The sequence below is a fragment of the Terrapene carolina genome, unplaced genomic scaffold, assembly GCF_002925995.2.
Source record: "Terrapene carolina triunguis isolate 2854851 unplaced genomic scaffold, T_m_triunguis-2.0 Scaffold22, whole genome shotgun sequence".
Lineage (NCBI taxonomy): Eukaryota > Metazoa > Chordata > Testudines > Emydidae > Terrapene > Terrapene triunguis.
In genome coordinates, this window is record NW_020664373.1 from 2,440,582 (window position 1) to 2,464,873 (window position 24,292).

Below are 24,292 nucleotides of genomic sequence, written 5' to 3' on the forward strand. Positions count from 1 at the left end.
ACATATGACCCAGATCATCAGCTGGTGTAAACAGATGTTGAACCACTGAAGCCAATGTAGGCAATCCAATGTGGCAACATCAGCTGAGCATCTGGCCCTCTGTGTTGAGTTGATATTCTTACAGCACTGCACTTCAGTTATACCTTTTCTTTTTTTTTAAGGAAAACTGTAACCTTCAGCTGTAACTTTTTATATAAGAGTTTTATATGATTATGTAACCTAAAATTGTTTCTGATTGAGCGTTTTATTTCTGTTTATAAAACACTGCATAATTTAAGTGAATTACGGTGAAATTTGTTCATCAGCAAAAGATCTATAATCCACCTAAACCCTCAAAATAGGGCTTAAGAGCCACTTAAGTGATGCATAGACATTCTACATGTGGTAAATTTCGCCTCAATGCTTAAATTAGGCAAACTTTTAAAAAGAACAATTTTTGTACAATCTGAGGGTATAAAAGTTGATAGAATCCCAGCAAGGACACTGGGAAGATTATTTAAGGGACTATTTAACAACCACTTAGAATCTGCAGTTGAGTATGCCTTTGTATTAAACAGTCATAAATAGGCTTGGCAAAATTCGATTTTTGTTTATAATTTCAACAAATAATATTGACATTTATTTTTAAGCCTCTTTTTCTATTTTTATCAATTTAAATGTTCACAGTTGCAGGAAATTTGGGGGATCAGATAATATTTAATGTCAGCAGACACTGAGATTCAAAAAGTTAAAGTTTTATAACGATTAAAACACAAATTGTCAACGTCATGTCAAAATATACAAAGTAAATATCCTTAAACCAAACTCTAATACCTTCTCAAGCAATATTTTTCTTACTTTGCCTTCAGTAAATCTTTATTATTATTGATGGAAATATTTTTCCATTACTTTGCATATGTATGGTGAAATCAGTGTTTACCAACACATCGATAGTTATCTAATCCTTCCGATCCTAGTCTTAAAGCACCCATAATATGAAGGTGAGGGAGAAGTCTAGTCAGAACCTGGATGAGAGCTGAAAAAAGGGACTCCAGAAAATCTTGAGCTGACAACTGTATTAAGGAGGGTTGTGTTGTGCTTTGATTTGGCCTAGAGAATTAAAATCTGATCCTTTTAATGAAACTCCTAGACTGGTGCTGATACTGTACTTACGTTAGGAAGAAGACCTGGTCTTTACTTCTTTTGAAAGTGATGTATTTATTATTCCTGCAGAAGACATGATGTATTCCAAGGTAAAAGGATTATGGAGCTGTTAGATCCTGAATAAGAAATTGAATGTGCATGGCCACATCCCAGAACCTGCCTGGAGTCTCACTGATTTCAATAGGGCTCCATTTAGGTGCACAATCAGTTGCCAGACTGGGGCCTTTGTCTAGAGCAGGGATTGGCAACCTTTGGCATGCGGCCCACCAGCGTTAGCCCCCTGGCGGGCCAGGCCGGTTTGTTTACCTGCCACGTCCACATGTTTGGCCGATCGCAGCTCCCACTGGCCGCGGTTCGCCGCTCCAGGCCAATGGGGGCAGCGGGAAGTGGTGGCCAGCTCCCACTTCCCGCCGCGGCCAGTGGGAGCCACGATCGGCTGAACCTGCGGACGCGGAAGGTAAACAAACCAGCCCGGCCCCCCAGGGGGCTAACGCTGGCGGGCCGCATGCCAAAGGTTGCTGATCCCTTGTCTAGAGCCCTATCACTGCAATTGATGTATAGTTGTGAACTAACTGTAGATAAGAATAATGTTTAAGTTCTGTTAAGTGCTGCATGTTTGTGTGATTTCCATCAATGAACAACATATTGTGCTCTTTCAGAAATTAAATCCTATACGCAGTAGAATTAGATGGCATAAGAATATTTACTTTTTTATTTATATTCAAGGGTGGGGAACCTCCTACAAAATAGGGGACAGGAATTTAAACACGAGAAGTCTGGATGGGAATGATGAATGTGGGAAAAGGAGGAAAAATAACCATGAGGTGCAAGTCCTCTTTTATAGTTTTCTTTTTATAATACAGAGACGTATAATAAAGTAGAAGTCAGAGTGTTCCTATATCCAAGCCCTGGCATCTAATTTGCACTTGTACTGACCCAGGGATTCACACTGTTCTCCCAGCTCATGATTAAAACCTGATCCCTATGACCCACCGCAAATATAAAAAAAATACAATTATGTGTTACGCACTTAACTTTTCTTAGATCATTCACTTTTGCTCAAGCGTCTGTGCCATAACCACCATTGATGGAAATGCTATTATGACCAATAACAATGGATATGCCTCACCTCACATCCATTTCAGTCTGGGTCTTGCCAGAAAAGACTCATCAGAATCACCCCATGTCCTTCCCTGCTTTCTACACATAAAAGGTAACTCCCCCTAGCACTGTCTAGAGCATTTCCTTCTTCTACCCCTTTCACTTGTTTGAGGTTGAGTTAAATGAACATATACAAAACTGGACTGCTGGTACAAGAGGAAAAGGGGGTCAAAGAAACGACGGAGTCATGGTTTTAATTCTGAATTTTGAAGGGCTTTTGGGGTGTATTGCAGTCAGACACAACACATTAAAGGGTGAGATTTTCAAAGGTGCAAATGGCTATGAGACACCCAACTCCCCACTGACTTTCAATGGAAGTGAGCTACCTGCCATTGAAGAGCTCCCCCCTAGCTTTACGGTTTCAGTGTAATTTGTTCTTTCTGCTTGCCCCCAACCTCCCGCCTAATTTTGGTTTTATGCATATTTATTAAACAAGACCTACTATGGTGAAGATATTACAAAATCAAAGACTGGTCTTACACAAGTCTTCTTCAAAGCACTTTCAAGCAGTGCTTGAAAGATATTTTGAGATGCACCTTAGTATGCATATATATGCTCAATGCTTCCTTGACAGGGACGGCTCCAGCTTTATGGCCGTCCCAAGCGCGGCGAAGAGAAAAAAAAAAAAAGCCGCAATCGGCGGCACTTCGGAGCTGCTCTACTGCGCCACTTCATTCTTCAGCGGCAATTCGGCGGCTGGTCCTTCCCTCAGAGAGGGACTGAGGGACCCGCCACCGGAGACCCGGACGTGCCGCCCCTTTCCATTGGCCTCCCCAAGCACCTGTTTCCTGTGCTGGTGCCTGGAGCCGGCCCTGCTCCTTGAGACACTATTCTGGGTAGTTTCAACAGAAGACCGCGTAAAACTGTTATGACGTGCTGGGCCCAATTCTGTCCACAAATGAATTCACTGAGAGTTTTGTCTTTGACTCCAGTATTGGATCCATTATATCTATCATTTGGATTTATTTCATAGAAATTGTGTGTGTTCTTTGAGGGTAGTAGGAACAGAATTTTAGTTTTAGTAAACAATATGAGATAAACTATGATCAGGATCAGCATGAATTCTAAATTATTATATGGGCTCATTTTCAAACAGTGCTTTTTATTCAATTACATTAAATTACAACAAATTGAAAAGAACGTGGTTCAGTGATGCAAAGTCACAAGAGTTTTCAGAGCTGTTATTTTCTTCATCTGATTTTTGCACTTCACATAATGGTACCCTTATATTTCATAACCAAACTGTCATACTATGAGTTATTAGTTATTCACAACTTTATCATCATGTCTGAGATATTATTATTCCTTCTCCTTGAGTTTAAGACACAGTGATAATATGAAATTGAAATTTCATTGCACTGCAGCCAAGGAAATGATTACTACAAAAGGCACATCTGCCTACAGTTCACAAAGCACACAATGTGAGAAGGAAGACCTATGGACCACAGTAACTATACTCTGGTCATTTATGAATATTTTTTTCTACTAACAGGAGTGTCAGAGTCATTTAAAAGAAAAGGGATGGCTGGCGTAATCTAACATTTCATTACTGATTTATTTAAGTCTCCATTATATATAGTATCCCTGTGGTAGCAATATAAAATATAGGGGAAACACCAATACTAGGTCTTTGTGGGATATCAAAGAATACCTATCTCTTATAGTGTATTTTTCATCAGTAGATCTCAAAGTGCTTTACAAAGGTTACCCTACTTTACAGATAGGGAAACAGACAAAGGGATGGGAGTTGACTTTCCCAAAATCACATAGCAGGCCAGTGGCAAAGCAACGAATAGACCCCCAGGTCTCCTGAATCCCAGTCCAGTCTGTTATTCACTAGGCCATTGGCACTTGATCACTTTATAAGATAAACATGTATAAAATATGCATGCTAATAGTAAAAGAAAACACCCACACAATGTTGCTTTCTGGTTACCAAAGTACTATTATAAGGAAAATGAGCGTACCGCATCTGAAGTCGGGGGCGCGGGGAATGTTGTCTGGGCTTGCTGGAGGAAGATAGCAGAACTGTAAGGTGGGGGTGGAGGGTGAGAAGGAGATCAGAAACTGCTGCAAAAAGGTGGGTGATGGTCAGCTGTGCAGTGCTGACTCACCTTCTGGGAATGTAAGGAGCGAAAGGCTTTAAAAGGCACACGTCCCTGGTGTTGGAAGCCCTTTCTCCACGCAGCAGGCAAAGCAGCACCCACCTTCCCTCCTCTCGAGGTGCAAATATCAGGTGGGTCAGGACCTGCTATGGGCATTGCGCTAGTTGCTCCTTTTTAGGGGGGCTGGGAAGGAAATTTTCTCTCACTACCACCTTTGCTGGAGTGGGGGTTTTCACCTTCCCCACAGCAGGTGTCAGGGAGGACCTATTATGGTGAGGAGGAGGTGGGGTTAGGCTATATGTCACAACTCATTTGGTAAGTGGAGTGGATGTCCAGTGCAAGAACTCCATAGGGAAATCATCCAGTGAACAGATAAATGACCTGGTAAAGGACTTAAAAAGGAGGTGCTGGTTAAAGGAACGGGGGGAGAAGGGGAAGGTGGGGGCATGAGGTTCCTGTGATTTGTAGGGAAAGGAGCCAACCCCCCTTTCTGATAGCCCACCTTAATCCTCCTATAAGGGAGGAGTTGATCATTAAGGTACCAGCCATGGGTTGGCTGGGAACCTGAATGAAAAATGAAGGAGGCTGGTGGAAGCCCCGGGTAGTTATTTGAATGAACATGGAGTTGCCTGCACAGTACACTTTTAACTTCCAGGTAGTCCCAGGCATCTAATAATAAAGTTGCAGCCTGATTAAATCTATAACAAGTGTCTCCTGTCCTTCTTTTGGGATAGCCAGACAATCAAGGCTTGCTCTTGAAGCAAGAAAATCACAAATTGATTCAGAGCTCTGCTTTGACAAAAGAATAGGTCAGAACTTTCAAACATAACTCCTAAATACATATATGTCACCAGCTGGAGTGCTCTGCACTTTTGGAAGCTAAGCCACTTTTATTTATTTGCCTCAATATGGATTTTGGAGTCTAACTTTTTGCAACCAGATTTAAAAATCTTGACTAAAGACTATAAAAAGAGTGTGACCTTGAAAACCCAAACTTCAAGTGCTTAATGTTAAAATATATACCATTAAGCATGGCTATTCTAATTAGTTTTGTCTGATTTAAACAATAATGCTAAATCCATGCTTATAACACAAAAACAGCAAAAAGTGTTTAGAACCGATTGCATTCTTTGTCTAATTGTACATCTGTATTGCAAAAACAGTATGCTTCTTAGCTGAAAGTCTAAAGTGTAAAGGCCAGAATACCAGAACATCAACCACAGAGACTTAATCTTCATTTCCTAATATATATTTGGATAAACTCAAAATTGAATTGTCGTGAGCCTACTGTTAACAGTTAACACTTACCACTGAATTGTGTTTTTGAGAATGCTTCAGAATCTCTCCGTGGGAGGCAGCATTTCGTCATTTTAGTTGCAAGACAATTTTTCTCCTGTTAGAAAGACACATGTTGTGCCTTTTATTAATACAAATGGTACTGTCATCTCAAAATACATGTCACACTACTTTTTGGGTTTTTTTACTTTTATCTTTCTGTAAAGGGCAGGCCTCCATAAATACTAGTTTCAATTAGCTAAATTTCGCTCTTCTTTTCCCCAAGAATACTATGAGTCAAAGTGAAGACAGAATATTCTGTGTGTCACTGCTAAGTTTGGATTTGTTTATTGATTTAATTTATTTTTAAAAAATCAAGCCATCTTATTACCCATACACACAATAATAACAAAAAAACTGTACGAGGTATACATGAGCCTACCAGTTTACCACTGATTTGTGTTATAATAATCTTCAGCAATATTTCTGTATAGATCTGCCACTGATATAAAACAGATTTTCAGCTCATTTCTAAGTTATTTATAACAAATAATTTGCAAAATAAATGAAATTGAATTTTAAAAATCTCCACATAACCTGTTTAAAGGCAAGCATTTTGCAATTTCACTTCAAGATACCAAATGACACCATAATGAGATCTGCTGCATATAATATATTATTATGTAGCAGATGATAATATGTAGCAAATGATAATATGCCTGCAACCAAATAGAAATCAATTTTCAATGTTTAGTATTGTACTTAAAAGCACTGGCACTACTTGTACTATCCTCTTTGGAGCTCAAAGACATTGCAAAACATTAATAGGTTACATCAGCTCTCCTCTTGTTATCACTGAACTAATCAATAAAGATAAGCACTTTGTGTGATAAATAAAACAGTAAAGGACGAAGGTGAGGTAACCTTGCATCCTACTAGCTCTCTAATAAAACTGACATAAAGTGTGTATTTAAGAAATCAGGTCTAATGCATTAGCCACAGTACAGCCCTTACTAATGTAGTACAAACAATTTTTCAATGTGACAACAATTATGCTGTGTAAACATATACTGCTTTCAAAGATCACTGCTTCCTAAAATCCAGCCACATGTCCTTATCATAGGGAGCAGACATGACTTTCAGGTGGCTGATGAAGAAAAGAACGATCATCCATGCACAATATAGACTTCCAAAGGGTATTAGAAAAAGTACAGTAACTCCTCATTTAACATCATCCTGGTTAATGATGTTTCGTTGTTACGTCCATGATTTATTAGAGAATATACTCATTTAAAGTTGCGCAATGTTTCCTTAGAACGTTGTTTGGCCGTGGGGACTTGGAACCAGGGTGGGCCGGCAGTCCCCCCAACAGCTCCCTTCCAATCCCTCCAGCATCTCCTGCCCCCCAGCGGCCTCGTGGATCAGGAACTCCCCCCTCCTTCCCTCTCGCAGCAATCAGCTGTTTCGTGGGCGTTCAGGAAACTTGTTGGGGGAAGGGGAAGGAGCAAGGATGTGCTGGGTGGAGGGGGTGGCATGGTGGTGGGCCTGGGGCAGAGCCGGGGGTTGAGCACCCCCCACGCAGTTTGGAAAGTTTGTGCAGCTGTGCATGCGAGGTCCGGAAGAGGGAGTGGTGCGCTCCAGTGGGATAGCATGGGTTCATCATCACGTTCAGTTTATGCAGGGAAGCGTTTGTAACCGTTGCCCTGCATCTATTGTGTCTCCTTCCTCCTGCCTCCCTCAGCACTGCCTTGTAGAGTGTGAGGCTACATTAACAACAATGTGCTAACCCTTGAGGGCTCAGCCGAGTGCTAGTTCATCATTTAGCAGCAAGGCATTTCCTGGGAAATATCCCACCTGATATCGACACGGTTGCTTTAGGAGAAGCTCAGGGAGCTCATGAGCAGGTCCCCAGACAATTCTCTGATTAGTACTGTGTATAGATGTATAGATAAAATGTCTTTTGTCTGAAAAAAAAAATTCCTTGGAACCTAACCCCCCCATTTATATTAATTCTTATGAGGAAATTGGATTTGAAGAACATCGTTCCGCTTAAAGTCGCATTTTTCAAGAACATAACAACAACGTTAAGCGAGAAGTTACTGTACAACCCATTTGTTGGCTGCTGTCAGTGAAAAACATTTTTTAACAGCTACAATAAGGATAACAGAATTTGGCCCAAATTCTGGTCCCAGTGAGATCAATGCAAGTTTTGCCATTGTTCTTAATGGGACCAGGATTTGGTCCATAATTGCTATGTTTTGATTCCACACTGAGTAGCTCTTATTCCCAGTGAGTTGTCCCATTGACTTCAATCTAATGATTCTTGTAAATAAGGGCTACTCACTGCAAGGGCAGAAGAACTGGGCCTCATTTAAATACAAAGATGGGGAATATCTACATATACTGATGTTAGATATCACTGGATGGATAATGATGTCTGAATATAATGTACTTATGAAAAAAAATATTGGTGCAAAGCATAACTACTCATTAATAAACAACTTGTGAAGTGTCTTAGATAAACAGTGGAAGTGTCCATCTGGATATTTATTGCATAGTTTGAGAGGAAGCCTAACATTACAGTAATTAGTTTATACACAGCCTCTGAGGAATCAGATGCTGAAAATGAAGACAACTTTTATTCCAAGTTATGACAATGTTTCAAATCTCTCCATATGCTAACATCATTTTTTTTCCTGAGATTTCAATTTTCACGTGAATTCTAACAGCCATTCCAACTCTTTAAGAGTAGTAAGTGATTAAACCTAGTATATATGACATAAGGATATAAGGAATGGCCGGACCGTGAAAATCCACTAGGCCCAACATATCTTCGCCCTTTCAATATTTATTTTAACCTTGAACTTCCCTGTTTAGTCACTGCATATAGTTTAATTCACACTATATGCAGTAAGTGTATTTTAAATTCATTCATACTTCTCTTTTGATAAGTTTAATATTTTTATTGATGAGTGAGGTAGTTCTCTTACAATTACCAACTGCACAGTAAGCACTTAAATAATGAATACATTCCCTATAATTTCCTCACTATTCCTCATTCTGTCCCATATTTTAGAACCTATATATGAGCCAAATATGTGAACTCCAATCTGTACTTAAATTAACAAAACCTCTATATCTTTTTGTTGTATTAAATACTCTATTATTATAAATTTAAAGCATCCTTACTGATATAATCCCTTTTTGGTAAATGCATCCTTCCATGGAAATGATGGTCAACACTGAACAAAATATTCTCAGAGAAGTCTAGTGAAACAACACTATCATGTTTAAAAAAATCAAATTCTTTCCTTCTCTTGAATCCTCACAGTATCTTTATTTTAAAACAAAACAACTCAGAAACCATCTTTAGCCATAAAAACAGATGATGATTTAAAAGATTTTCCTTTAATATTTTCTTACCATTTCTTTGATCAGTAGTATGCACAATTATTTAATTTAACACGCACTCTCTTATTTTTAATACATAAATATACCTCTACCCTGATATAACGCTGTCCTCGGGAGCCAAAAAAATCTTACCGCGTTATATTGAACTTGCTTTGATCCACAGGAGTGTGCAGCTCCCCCCCCCCGAGCACTGCTTTACCGTGTTATATCCGAATTCATGTTATATCGGGTCGCGTTATATCGGGGTAGAGGTGTATTTCACTGACTAGCCAATTTACTTAAAAGACTCCAATCCTCCAGTTTCATTTTTATATTATTATTAGATAGGTCTTTGGCATGTGGGCCAACTTTGATATCCCACAATTGATATCAATTTCTTGTGGCTGTAACCAGCAGACTAGGCTATAGAAATCTGCATATCGGTAGGCAAAGCTGGCATACAAAGATGAATTCAGAACCTGGTGCATTACAATGCAATGAATAATAGCAATGTTTCAGATGCAACACAGAGCAAGTAATGTCTAATATTCCTGGGCTAAGGAGCCTCCACCAGACGTAACAATTCAATAGCCATGTGGTTTCCCCTTTCATGAGTTACTTTTCCATTCCACAAGCTATTTTACTCCTGTGCCAATAACTACATATCTCTGTCAATTATATTTGATGTGGAACTTTCAAATAATCCTCATTTTAAAAAAATCTAAGTACTGTATACTGTCCAACATACATTGCATTTCCTTTGCTTCAAAGCCCACTGATACTTTGGATCAGACCTCAAGCGGTTTGTGGTGCAGTCCTTCCACATATAGAACTACCATAGATTTTAATGGTCACTCTATTTAAAAAAAGGAAGGGGAAAGGTAGAGTATGACTGATGTTTTAGGTAGAGTATGACTGAAGTCTGACAGATTACAAATTAGAGGTGGATATGTAACAGGACCTCTTTGTTTAAAAAAAATAATAGATAAGCATGATCTTCTTTTATGAGATCACAGGACAAGACCTCTAGGCAAATTAGGCTTTTAAGAGTGTCCCCACAGTTACTCCTACAATGTGTTTCTTGTGTCTTTTACTCTTCACATAAATACCTAACATAAAGGAATTGAGGTGAATGGAAGGCAAGCAGAGGACAGACAGTGTGCAAGGAAGAAATTAGGGGGAAGATGAACGTGGGACTCTCAGTGATAGGCTCAAGAGTTCACATCTGAGGTTGAATATGTGATAAGAACGAGATACGAACAACCAGCAAAGAAAGCATGGGAGGAAGAGGATAGCAAGAAAAAATGTGGAAGACTGAGGATATGATGGAAAGGCTCCATCAAGAGAAGTTTGGAGAGAAAAGAACTGGAACTCCAAGACCTATGAATCTATGCTACGGACTGGAAGAAGTGGTGAAGAATTGTGGGTATCTCTGCCCCTTTGTGAACAGGAAAGGAAGAAAGAAAGAAAAGGGAGACATAATACCAAGGAACCACAGGAGCACAGTGGGGGACTGTAAACAGGTGCCAACCCAGGGTTCCCCCTCATGGACTGGGATGACACTGCAGGCACCTTGCCTCAGTTTCGTTTTCAGCTCTCAAAAATAATTCACATACACCCAGAGTCTTTAAAAAAATAGTTCCCCTTCTCTTGGGATCTAATTTATTAAATGTCGTTCAGATCCCAAAAATGCCCCTTTCCACCCACCTTCAATGTTATGGTTTCATAATCCTCTTTCTCGGGATTGTGTTTCTAGCTGACTTCTCCCTCTCCTCGGAGCCTCTGTTTATGAGTCACTCACCCTCAGTCACCTGACCACTTCTTCACCTTTCCTAGGTAGGTCAAATTTCCCTAAATATAGGTCTGGACTGGCTGGGAGAGAAGGATGCCTTGGTCTCAGGCCCTTAAAGGAAATATAGCCTGGGTTTGGGCCTATACCTTCCCCTTCACAGACACTAACTATTCTTGGGACCATCTACCTTTTATCCAATATCCATTTTTGGTTATTCCAGACACCTGGAACAGAGTAACTGGCCCCTCACATTACTATAAAGGGCCATTGCCCTGTTACAGTGCCAAATAACTGGGTTTCCTAAACATATATTACACCCAAGACCTAGCTCCAGCAGGGTTTTGGTAGCTTCTGAAACATAGGAGACAGAGATACCACCAAATAGCTAACAAATTATTTGAAAGAATACTATGTGATTCCTATACCCTACAGTGTTTTAATACAGAATGTGATGTCCTTCTTTGCTCAACTAATGATCAATTCATTGGTTTAAAACTACTTCCTACATAAGACAATATGATCTTGTGGCTAGACCCAGGATACCAGGAGTCACAGCTCCCTGTGTTATGTTCTTTTCTCTACAATTGACACTCTCTGATTTAGACCAAAATTTCAATCCTGACTGAAAATGATGTGTATAGTTAGGCTCCTAAATCTATATCCGGGCACTCAGATAAGTAGTTTTAAAAAGAAAAATGGTACTCAGCACCTGGAGTTCCCATTGAAGTCCATTGAAGTCACTACTAAGAATCAAGCCGCTAACTAACTTTAGACAGCCAAATTTTAAAAACTGTGGGCCTGGCACCTGTGTCAATTTATCTATCTGAAAAAATAACATAATTATACCTCACCCATCTTTAAAAAGGGAAGAAGGAGAATCCGGGGAACTACAGAACAGTCAGCCTCACCTCAGTCCCCGGAAAAATCATGGAGCAGGTCCTCAAGGAATCCATTTTGAAGCACTTGGAGGAGAAGAAGGTTATCAGGAACAGTCAACATGGATTCACCAAGGGCAAGTCATTTGCCTTCTATGATGAGATAACTGGCTCTGTGGATATGGGGAAAGTGATGGATGTGATATATCTTGACTTTAGCAAAGCTTTTGATATGGTCTCCCACAGTATTCTTGCTAGCAAGTTAAAGAAGTATGGATAGGATGAATGGAATATAAGGTAGATAGAAAGCTGGCTACATCATCGGGCTCAACGGGTAGTGATCAATGGCTCGATTTCTAGTTGGCAGCCAATATCAAGCAGAGTGTCCCAGAGGTCAGTCCTGGGTCCGGTTTTGTTCAACATCTTCATTAATGATCTGTATGATGGGATGAATTGCACCCTCAGCAAGTTTGCAGATGGCGCTAAGCTGTGGGGAAAGGTAGATATGCTGGAGGGTAGGGATAGGCTCCAGAGTGACCTAGACAAATTGGAGGATTGGGCCAAAAGAAATCTGATAAGGTTCAACAAGAACAAGTGAAGAGTCCTGCACTTAGGATGGAAGAATCCCATGCCCTGCTACAGGCTGGGGATTGACTGGCTAACCGGAAGTTCTGCAGAAAAGGACCTGGGGATTACAGTGGACGAGAAGCTGGATATGAGTCAACAGTGTGCCCTTGTTGCCAAGAAGGCTAATGGCATATTAGGCTGCATTAGTAGGAGCATTGCCAGCAGATCAAGGGAAGTGATTATTCCCCTCTATTTGGCACTGGTGAGGCCACATCTGGAGTATTGCGCCCAGTTTTGGGGCCCCCCACTACAGAAAGGATGTGGACAAATTGGAGAGAGTCTAGCGGAGGGCAACAAAAATGATTAGGGGGCTGGGGAACATGACTTATGAGGAGAGGCTGAGGGAACTGGGCTTATTTAGTCTGCAGAAGAGAAGAGTGAGTGGGGATTTGATAGCAGCCTTCAATTACATGAAGGGGGGTTCCAAAGTGGATGGAGCTAAGCTGTTCTCAGTGGTGGCAGATGACAGAACAAGGAGCAATGGTCTCAAGTTGCAGTGTGGGAGATCTAGTTTGGATATTAGGAAAAACTATTTCACTAGGAGGGTGGTGAAGCACTGGAATGGGTTACCTAGGGAGGTGGTGGAATCTCCATCCTTAGAGGTTTTTAAGGCCTGGCTTCACAAAGCCCTGGCTGGGATGATTTAGTTGGGGTTGGTCCTGCTTTAAGAAGGGGGTTGGACTAGATGACGTCTTGAGGTCTCTTCCAACCCTAATCATCTATGATTCTCTGATTCTTACTCCCCCAAGGGGCAATGAGGCTTACATGTTAATGAAGGGCAAAGTATTATTATCAAGGGCCTCTTTTTGCAGCAATGTCATGGGTGTGCCTTTCCAGAATTCAAAATGCCGGTCATATCACTTCTAAAATTATCAACTCACAATTTTTTACTTACTTCAAAATTTGATTTGATATGCTTTTTATACTTCTAAAATGTCCATTTTTATTTCTGATCATTCCAAATGTTAGCTGTGCAACCTTTCTTCCATTTTCCATTCATAAACAGTTTCTATTTTAGGTAATTGTTATCCTTTTATAAAAATCGGGGGTGGGTGGGAGGGGGAACCTCACAACAACTTTAGTAATGAATACTTGTATATTTTCCATGAACTATATATCTGAAATCAAAACAACATAGATGACTATTTCTTTTTAAGCAATATCTTTCATACATGTTACCAGTACTCAGTGATCTCCATTGGCTGCCTGTGAGTTTCTAGGTTGAGCATAAGGTGTTGGCTTTGATGTGTAAATCCTCAGTTTTCTTGCAGCCTGCCTACTTGAGACACCACCTGCTGCCATACTGCTATAGTTACAATCAGCAAAGGCCCTTGAGCTTGATTCCCCTAACTCTAAAGATGAGGAATACTGGCAGAGCATTCTCTATAGAACTCATTGCCTTTAAAATACCCTGCCCCAGAAGGCCCAGAATACTCAGTTTGCTGAACTTCTGTGCACAATGTAAAGCTTATTTGTTTGAGCAGGCCCTGGCAGAGGGCTGAGGCAGTGATAGGGAGTAGACATCTGGTGAAAAAGTGGCTTTTTTTTTTTAAGCTGTATTGGTCACAGCTGATCATGGCTGGGGTTCAAGTGATGTGCAGTGGGGGAGAGTAGAAGAAGAAGTGCTGCTGTGTTTTGCTAATAGTTACTGTATATCCCCTGTTCTTATGTTTTTACAGTGTATCATAATGAACATTGCATAAACAACCTTTGGTGTGGAGTTTGTAGAAGAATTAACTGTAAATAAATATATAAAACCATTAATAATCCCTAGCTCTTATATAGTGCTTTTCATCTGCAGATCTTAAAGCACTTCACAAAGGAAGTTTACATCACAACATTAAGTAATTACTGGATCAAAAACCTCCTTTCCCAATGCTCCCCCAAACCATCTGTCATGTGCTATCTCATGTGGTTTATGTCTATTTTAAGGCCTTGGCCCTCCCTATGACTCCAAAGGGGCTCCTCAGATGCCCAAATTTCCATTCACTCAAATCTAGTTGAATCCTGTGTTGTAGGAGTAGGATTTTATATTCCTATTAGAGGTTATAATGATTGATGGTTATAATAATGTAGTATATATTTAATATATATGTTAATGAGATTAGAGGCATGTTGAAGGCCCGGGCCCCAATGTGAACTGTTTTGGTCACAAGATTTAGTAAAGTTTAATTTACAATGTCTTTTTTGCACAAAATAAAACACTGCTGTTTGTATACCTTTGAAAGTCTCTGTAATAGACTGTTTGTGTGAATGAGGAATGTATGCATCAGGAAAAGATAAGGTGTGAAGACCATTGTTAAAGTCAGATGGCCAAGGAAGGAGGAGTGAAGAGACTTAATGACACCAGAGAACCATCAACATGCATCCATAATTGAGGAAGGGCAGATTGATGACCCTTTGGTGGAGGCTGGCAGCCCTAAAGACAAGATAATTGATTAAATCGAAACCAGGACAGGATGACCCTCTCAGAGGTGCTTTGGAGTGTTAACATCAAAAAATAACACCAATTAAGGAGTAACTAGTCATAAATGACACAGCAAAATCCATAGACTTCAACGAAGAAAAAGGACTATAAGAACAGAGTGTTTTGCCATGGAACTTTGGGTTCGTCTTGCCACAACTCCAAGAGCATCGGATCGCAACTGACAGAGCCCAGCTCCCCTCTGCAACCAATCTGGCTGGCCACTAGATTGATCCAGACTCTGGTCTGGTAACTATAAACATCGACTGGCAGACCTGTTTGCAGTGTGTGTGTGTGACTGAAAAGCATATGCTAACTGCTGTATTCTCAATAAATGTGGCGTGTTGCCTTTTTCCCCTATAAAAAGATCTTGTGTGCTTTTTATAAGCATAGCAGTGTAAGCTCCTTGAGGCAGGGATTGTTTCTGCTCTCTCCTGGTACCGCCCCTTGAATAACTTTGGTGCTTAAAAACAATGAATAAATACTAGTAATTAAAATATTCTCCACAATTTAACGTTCATAGTATTTCTTTGTGCTCCTCTAATTATCCTTTTACCTTAATTCTGTTTATTTTATAGATCTCCCAATTCTCCCTGCCAGATTGTTTGTAATTTTAAATGATTTTAGATTATACTTTAAACTGTGTACATCCCTGCTTAACCATATTGACCTCTGTTGTCCATTTACAGTACTTGTTTAGACTTAATCTGCATGAGTTGCCACTGCTGTCTTTTCAACAATTTCTTAAATGCCGTACTTTCTCTCTCCGTGTTCTTGGGACATAAGCAATTTGCAGGTTATGTCAACAGACATATAAAAGGGGGGCTTATAACAGATGCAAGACTGAGCGAGGAAGTCTTAAATTAGTGTTAGCCTGATAAGAAGTGACTTTGTATTCTTCACTGTTCTCACAGCTAATTTTAACTCCTAGGGAACTTAGCACTCCTTTTAAGTATGCTTTTCTGAAATCAAAGACATTTATTTCCTCCTCCTTCATTGTTTGTATCTCAACAATTTAATGAAGTTATAATCACTAGATCTTTGATGCTCCCCAAATTCAATTTACTTAGCATACTTGGCTTATTTCCTAGGAGTAGATCAACAATAGTCTCTGATTTTTAAGGTTCTACAGTCATTACAATGCAAAAGCAATGAAGACGTATGTTCTATCACTATTATTGCATATTATCCTAGTCATTATTTGAGAAATAAACTCCCCCATGATTGAAGTCCTGCCTTTCTGACATGCTGTTCTTGTCTGAAAGGATATCTCTTGACCCAGTCTGTCCAACTGGCCTGGAGGTCTCTAGCAATACCTAGGCATTTCCAGGAACAAACCAAACACATTTACGAAAGGATTTTCAAAATTGCTCAGTGATGTTCTTAGGACTTGTCTCCACATGACAGTTAACCTGGAACAAAGTAAAGTGGAAATTAAAAACAAATTGTGATTAAACTCCATTTGTTGAGGCTCTTATTCTGAAGTAACTTAATCCACTTCCAAAAGCAAATAAACTAATTTGGAATAAGAAGATCCATATATGGAGTTAATAGTAATAGCTATTCCAGAATAACTCTCCATGCAGACAGGTTTCAGAGTGGTAGCAGTGTTAGTCTGACAAGCTCCAATTCTGCTTCCATCAGAAGCAATGGAAAGCATTCTCATTGACTTCAATGTCAACAGTCAGGTCAATGCTGAGTTTTATCGAAAATCAACATTTAGTATCCTTAAATTTTGCCCAGACTGTTCATTGAGTCAGTTACAATATTTGTAAAAGTTTCCCTGTCAACTCAATATCATATGTATTTAACATTAAAACCATCTTACATTATTTTGCTGATCTTTTTAATAAAAATCTATATTCTGGTATTTATATCCCTGTTCATTTCTCTAGATCAGTCTTGTCCCTGTCATTCCATTAGTTTCACACTTTCCTTTGAAATTCTCTGAACTACAAGTTAGAGTATATGTTATATGTGTTGTTTGCACTCATTCAGAGAATAGTGGTCTAAATCCACGGCTGTGTTTGGGCAGCTTTATGCTGCTCTCCCAACGTAAGCAGCATTAAAGTCAGCATAACTGGCCACCAAAAGATGCCCTTGAATGGTTTTTATTGTCTGCCACAACAGAGTTTTCAGAATTCAGAAGGGCAGAGACAGCAAGAGGCAGGTCTCACAGCTGGAAAGGGAGAATGGACATAAATCCATCCCAGCTGGGAAGGCATCAGAGATATGCAAATGAGGAGAGCTTGTGCCACTTCTCATCAATATTGTAAGGTAAAAAGACAAAGAGCCAGGTATGGTCATCAGCTAACTTGGAAGCAACTATACAGTATCAAGAACAAGAACTAAGGAAAGGTAGTGCCAGACTGATGTTCTTAGAAACCAGACTGATTTGACTGGAATTCCTCCCACATCATATATAACAGGACACCATGTCTGTTACTGTATGTTGTGTCCTGTCTGACAGTGCCATTAAGTCCATCACTATGAATCTGTTAAGCCTGCCTGGAGACCTAGGACATATGAAACCAGCCAATTACATCTCTGTTTGACTGATGCCCCCATTTTCAGACAGGAAACAACATGCAGTGCTAACTAAAAGGTCTGCTCATATTGAGGGGAAGAATCCCACTCCTGTGGTCTGGGGTGTGACACCACAGATGATCTCTTCACACCCCTTTCCTACAGCAGTTCATGAACTCCTGGAGAAGAGTGCTATTGTCCTTTTACTTGCCTCTGGGTGTGAGGCAAACATGCAGCCGAACTAGGGCTGCTTGTTCAGCTGCTGTGATGAGTCAGCACTCAGAACCAACAATGAGTCAGTCTTCAGGCATACAGCAGCAGCCTATCACTGAGCGGAACCTGGGTCAGATGACCCAAGACTCAGGTATTTCCACAGCCCCAGTAGAGTTGCAGATCAGTCTGAGCAACAGTGTTACCCGGCCAGGAACCTTCCTGTTGCCTTGCAGTGCACCAGACTCCAGCGACTCCCAGACTCCTCCTGTTCCAGCCTTGCCTGACCCCCAGTCCTTGCCCTACTCTAGCCTCACCACCAACCTGCTCCAGCCTGGTCTCCACCTCCTGGAAGCAGTTTACAATGCCTAGCCTCTCTTTATACAGAGGCTATCCTCTGGATTCGGAATCTGGACATTGAGCTCCGATGTCTGCATATGAGTAAAGATGTCTCCTTCTTTAGTTAAGTAGGCATATATATATACACAAACACATCAGCCAACATCACTGGTTTCAATGGAGAAACCATTTACCACATGGATGTTTGTTCTGACTGCTCATAGTTATTTCAGCCAAACACTAGTCCCATTTCAGATACTTGTGGTGGTATGTTTCTCTTCAACTTGAATTCTTGACTCCAATTGTCTGCTGTATCATTGGGTGGGAATTCCAGCCAAGCAAAATGCTAGCAGACTTTCATGGAGGTTAGATATCCTTAGATCAATAGTGGGTGAGTGTTTCCAAGGTGACACACCACCCCTCCGAGTTTGCTGAGTTGACTTTAGAGATAGAGCATACCAACAGAGTAGGACAAAGTGGTCACAATGCAGAGGATCTCGCTCATAGTCTCAGTTATAACATCAGACAACACCAATCCAGAACCAAACAAATCCTCTGCCTCATTTCATAGTCTTTGAAATAAATTCTTTTTTGTTCTTTCTTCATCCATCAACAAAAATTCCATTTATGCTATCTCTCTAAATGAAGGAGGGTAACTTCTCTTTTCTGAACTCCTAACAAGCCTATATGTAACTTGATCTTAGATGGTCAAGAACTGAAATGAATTACCTATTGAACTTTGCTATTCTAACATTGACTTCAAAGTGACTACTCATGGAGTAAGGTACTGGGCAACATGGAATCTGCTCCTAAAATACCAGGTCAAACACCTAATTTGAAAATGATTGGTATTACTGCATTTTCCTTTCTGTGGTACCATGTAAATACTGTAGTTATATAATATAACATACTTGGTAAATAACACATGAGTAAATAAAATTACATGCTTCTCCCCCCTCCCCCTATGGTACAAAGATGCTTATAACACAAGTTGGACCTAGCAGGGATTACTGTGTATGAACAACAGTTGCCATATTTACCATACAATTAGAGTATCAATTGAAGTGCACTTTCCATGCAATTAAACTGTCGAAATGTATCATATAAGTGATGGTACTCTCTGCCATGAAAACTAAGACATCAGCTAAGTTTCTTATTGGAGATGGTAGAAATTGTTAAGATAAAAGCAGAACCTAAATCTTCCCCAAAATTCCAACTGAACCTGTATCAGACTTCTATTAAATATCAGAACATAACACAAACCAAAAATTAAAAGATACCACAGACTGCCATATTTTTTATTTTTTTTTCTCTTCAGATAGTACAGATAAGGCTCTATAGCTAGTACAGATACGGTTCTATAGCTACCAAACTTCAAGCTTCTTATCCCAACTGAATATGAGCCGTGTTGTGGTTCATGCTTCATTAATTCTTATCAGACATAAACTGAAGTTTCTGAAATGAAAGTACCAAAAACTTAAAGCCTACAGAAAAGAAAGCTTGTGTTAGAAACACTTGAAAACTTTATATATATATATATATATATATATATATATATAAATGAAAGAAACATGTCAGCTAAAATGAGGAAAAACAAGGAACAAAATAACTTCTTGATATCAGGCCTCTTCACTTATATGGACATTGATAACCTGGATAACTGAATACATCATAAAAAGGATGATTAGGAGGGAATTCTGTCTAGGAGAGACAACACTGAATTGGGAGTCAGTCAACCTGGCTTCCAATCTAGTCTCTGCCATTGACTCACTGTGTAACCTTTGGCAAGTCATTTAACCACTTTGTACTCATGTCTCCTTATCTGTAACATGGAGATGGTAATGTCTGTTCAACCTTTGTGAAGTTTTTTGACAATGGTGGATGACAGGCACTACATACTATAGTGCTGAACATTACTCACTATTTTCTAAGTATGACGTGCTACCTGTTACACTACACAATTTTTCTTGCTCTTTCTCTCCCATTTTAATGGGTCATATTTCCCAACTATTGGCACTGCTCTACTTGCCCCAATATTGTCAACCCCAAACATTTAAAAGTCACACCCAAAAATATGAGATAAGGTTAAAATTGAGGTTTAATAATAAATAAATAATAATGCATTAATAGTAATAATAATAATATGTCTGGAGTTCTTTTTTATTTGTCTTTCACTTTAGGACATTCTCAGGTTTTCCTTGAAACCCCAATGGCTAGAAAATGATTAAACAAAAGCTGAGATTCTCTCACAATCTCTTTGTCCAAGAGCTGGGGCTTTAAATAAAACACCAAATATCATGTATTTGCTACTCATATAAACCAACAACTGGTAACAGACATAGGTTTGGAAGGCACCAGAAGTATTACTGACTACACATGTCTAGATTATGATTAATATTACACTTACATCTGTTATAACAAGAGATTAAAGTTAGATGGAATGCAGGGCAGTGCAGATTCTCGTACTTTCCTAAAAGGGCTCTGCATTGACCTTCTATACTTCCTCCCTGGCTTGGGAGAGCTCACTAGACAGGCTCATCTGAAGTGAGAGCAGCAGCAGAAGCTAGGACGTGGCTGAGGGGTTTCTGAATTCCAACCAGAAGCAACAGCAGCATGAAACAAGACAAGACTTATTCCAGCGAGACACTCCTACCCAACTCCTCTCCTCTAAAATAGATATGTTCCCAAAGTGGTTCCTCATCCCCTTCAAGGAGAGTAGAGACAGAATGGGGAAGGAGGAGATCTGCTGCTCCCACTAGCTCCCTGTGCAATGACAGCCTTCAATTCTGATAAGCTTCCACTTTTCTTTGGATCTACTTTAATCATGGGCTATACCTACATATACTTGTCTGTGCTCCTGTCTCCTGCTTGCACCACCACGTGACATGCTCTCAGAACTGGCTGGATCCTGTTGCCAAATGGAGTAGAAAAGCTAGGAAGAAGCAAGAAAGAAGAAAGAGTAACTGACATTCCTCTGCAGTGAGAGTGGATGGGTTGGTTTTCCTCACCTATAAGCACCGGAGCAGCCAGGAGAACAGGCCTGTGCTTTCAGAGCCACACTGAAAGAGAAAAAGGAAAGGGAGTATCTAAGGTTGTAAGAAGGGCTGTGAAAGTGAAAAAAGCCCTATCCCGGACCAGATACAAAGAAAAGCAGCCAAACCCACATAAAGTAAATCCCAATAAAAGGCCACTCTACAGAAAAACTGGGAGGCCAACCAAGATTAGAGCAGCTGAAGCAATGAAGCCCAGATTTCATAGAAACAAAAAGGCAGGGGCCACCTCCTTAGGAGCATGAAGAGGAATGCAAGCTTAAAGGTACAAGTGCAGCTGCAGGGGGTGGGGGTAGGGGAGATTTTTGTAAAGTAATGGTTTTTGTTTCCAAGGTCAATGGAACTGAAATTTTCCTAATATCCCATCACAAAAGATTATCTTTGCTAATAAAAGATATTAGCAATTCCAAAGTGGATGTGCAGTTTATTATCAGGACTTGTGACGAGTACCAAATCAGTTTTCTCATATGTGCCATGGGAGATAAGGCAGATGACAACTCCAGATCAAAATAACAGTGAAGAAACGGTTTCATTAGTAAATCTGAGCAAGCTCTACAGAACAACAATGGGAAACCAAAGGATACACATTTCAGCATAATGAGTTTCAACAACAGAAAAAGCTCAAAAAGAAATGCAAGGCAGAAAACCTGAGCAACTCCAAACCAAACTTTGGGGGAAAGAAGTCTGCTAGCAATGACTTTAGTCTCACTCTGGATAAAAAAAAATATTCCAGCTCACTGGAGAGCTTGCAAACTGCTGCTACTGAAGTCAGGAAAAATAAGCTCACATGGTCAATGTCCAACACTGAAGTGAGAGTAATAGAAATACTATTGACAAAGCTGCTGATGCAGAAGAGGCTGATTTGCCTGATCAAGAAACTCTTAAGTATAATCTATCCCCTCAGGGGAACTCCGGGCTAAAGAATGTGAAAGACCTGAGAAAGACAGTGAAGTAAAATATAGTAAAAGAGAAGTCTATAAAAAGTTAAGTCTAAGGTCAAAGAGAAGGGGGGAAAGGCTAGTCCACAGTCAAAGAAAAAGGCTGAGCCTGACGTCAAAGAAAAGAGAAAGGCCAAGGCTGAGATTAAGGAGGAGGAGGAGGAAAAGGCCAAGCCTACAGCTAAAGGAGGAAAAAAATCAGTCTAGAGCCAAAAAGATGAAGGACAAACCTAACATCAAAGGGAGGAAAGGCAAGAAGAGCTTGGGGGACATGCTGAGATGTGTTGAAGCTGAAAGAGAAACTGGAACAACAAGAGTTCTACAGAATCACCCTCAGAGAGATGCCCAAGACTGTCATGGTATAGCTGTCACAGACTGTCCATAAAAAGCCAGATGAATAGGAGGCAGAATAATTCTCTCCATGTCTTAGAGTTCAGGTAGTCTGCCCTATCCTCCACTTGAAATAGATAGTTCATGCTCCTTGGGGCTTTTAATATTAATCAGTGATTCTGAAGCTAAGAGAGAAGAGGTACTGAAAGGCACTTAAATATTAGCTATTACAGCAAGGTTCTCACTACACTCAAACCAATGTTGACTATCTGTGTCACTTCCAGTTTATTATTACCAAAGCACTTACCTCTGTTGGAACCACACAGGACTTATTATGCACAACCAGGCTCCGATGGACACATTTGGCTTTACCCCATATGTCAGTTTTAAAAGCCTTCATGCGCCGTATTCACAATACAGAGGAAATACTTTTCCAATGTGCACAGGTACAACTTACATAAATAATATTTAGCACTTGACATCTTTAAAGTGCTGTGCAATGACTGACTAATCACCAAGGTGCTAAGAAGAGAGGTCTAATATAGCAACAATCAAAACCTGCTCTACAGTTTCAAGAAATGATAGATTTGTGTTAATTATACATACTTTCCTCCATTGTCTAAAATCTTACCTTTGATGTTATTTAAAAAGGTGTTTCCTGCTATTCAGGTTGCCGAACAACTTTCACAGTGGTGTTGTGATGAATGTCCAGGCAGTGTTTCACACATTCATCTTCACTGGGCGTCAATTTTAAAGCCTAGTTACAGCCACTTCACCAACACTGCTGATGCAGTTGTTTACTGTCAGGCCAAAAAGGGGGGTTGTTGCTTCTTTAGGACCCCCCTCTTCAACTGGGTCATGGGGGGCTGTATGGAGCTGGGAGGAACAGGAAGTAGCCAGATCAGGTGGGGGGACACTGCCCCTCCAGATGCCCAGGGGAAAGGGGATATTTTATGCCTCGGACAGTTCCAGAGAACCCCTCTCTCACAGCAATTGAGCTAGCAGCACCCATGCTAGCTGTCTTTTTGATTCTGGGGCTGGGAAGGAATTTTTCCCTTATCACCAGATTGGCTAAGGCAGGGTGGATTTTTTCACCTTCCCCATAGCAGGACAAAGACCTGGTAAGGTAGGTAAGGAGAAGAGGTCAAGATATCACAACTCAGTAAGTTACAGGTGTGGCAAGCATCTAGTACCTGCTCATTACAGAGGGGATATGATCAATTGAAATCTGCAGGGGAATGCATCCCTTAAGGAAGCTGGGCAAATGGGGCTGTGCTGCCTAAGATTTAGTATAGTGAGTAGACAACCCCTTCTTTTCCCAGCTCCCTTAGTCCTCATATGAGGAGAGGATGATGGGGTCCCAGCAATGGGCTGACTGGGACCAGGTTGGGAAGGGGTAGGGCTGACAGTAGAACTCCCAAATAGGTGGAAATTATTAAGGAAAGAATAACATGTAATGTACTGTCAATGTATTGTCAGGTATTCCCAGATATGCTATGAGAATAAAGTTGTGGCCTAATTAAGTCACATCCATTGCCTCCTGTCTTTCTTCTGGCACAGTCAGGCCAATGTCATAGACCCCTGCACCTGATCCAGCCAGCCCTTTATGCTTCATTTATCTGAAAGGCTCCTGTTCAGACACATTCGCATAAGAGGAAAAGGCAGCTGAAAAAGGAATTGGGTCAAGAAGTTTTGATTCATCTTTGAAGATCCGTGCAAAAATCCCCAAACATAAAAAGAAATCTTACAAAAAGTGAGCAATGCCAGCGCAATGGATTCATACTGAAATTCAGTGGGAGTTGGGCTCCTAACTGCCTAAACCTTAGTGAAAATCCTAACCTAAGTTACTATTTGATCTGAGAAGACAAAACCATGCATTTTGTACCAGATATATTGGTACTGAAATATCTTAACGGAGAACAGGAAGGCTTCATTATGTTTGCTTTTGAAATGAATAACTAGTTGTTTTCATTCAGCAACTTAAAAAGAGTGCACAAAACTGTAGACAAAATAACACCACAGATTTTGGATTTTAAAATGTTTTTAGAAATAAAAACATATTTTTTT

General features: G+C 40.2%; 1 protein-coding gene across 2 annotated transcripts in view; it reads right to left on the reverse strand.

Moving 5' to 3' along the window:
* LOC112103933 (neuroligin 4 X-linked) overlaps positions 1-24,292 on the reverse strand; it is a 259,433-nt gene that overhangs the window by 212,734 nt on the left and 22,407 nt on the right. The window contains exon 2 of one of the 2 annotated variants that reach the window (XM_024195923.2): positions 5,718-5,802. The exons of the other annotated variant lie outside the window; for it this stretch is intronic. The gene's annotated coding sequence lies outside the window, so the exon portion shown is untranslated. The remainder of the gene's footprint in view (positions 1-5,717; positions 5,803-24,292) is intronic. 2 annotated transcript variants of the gene reach the window in all.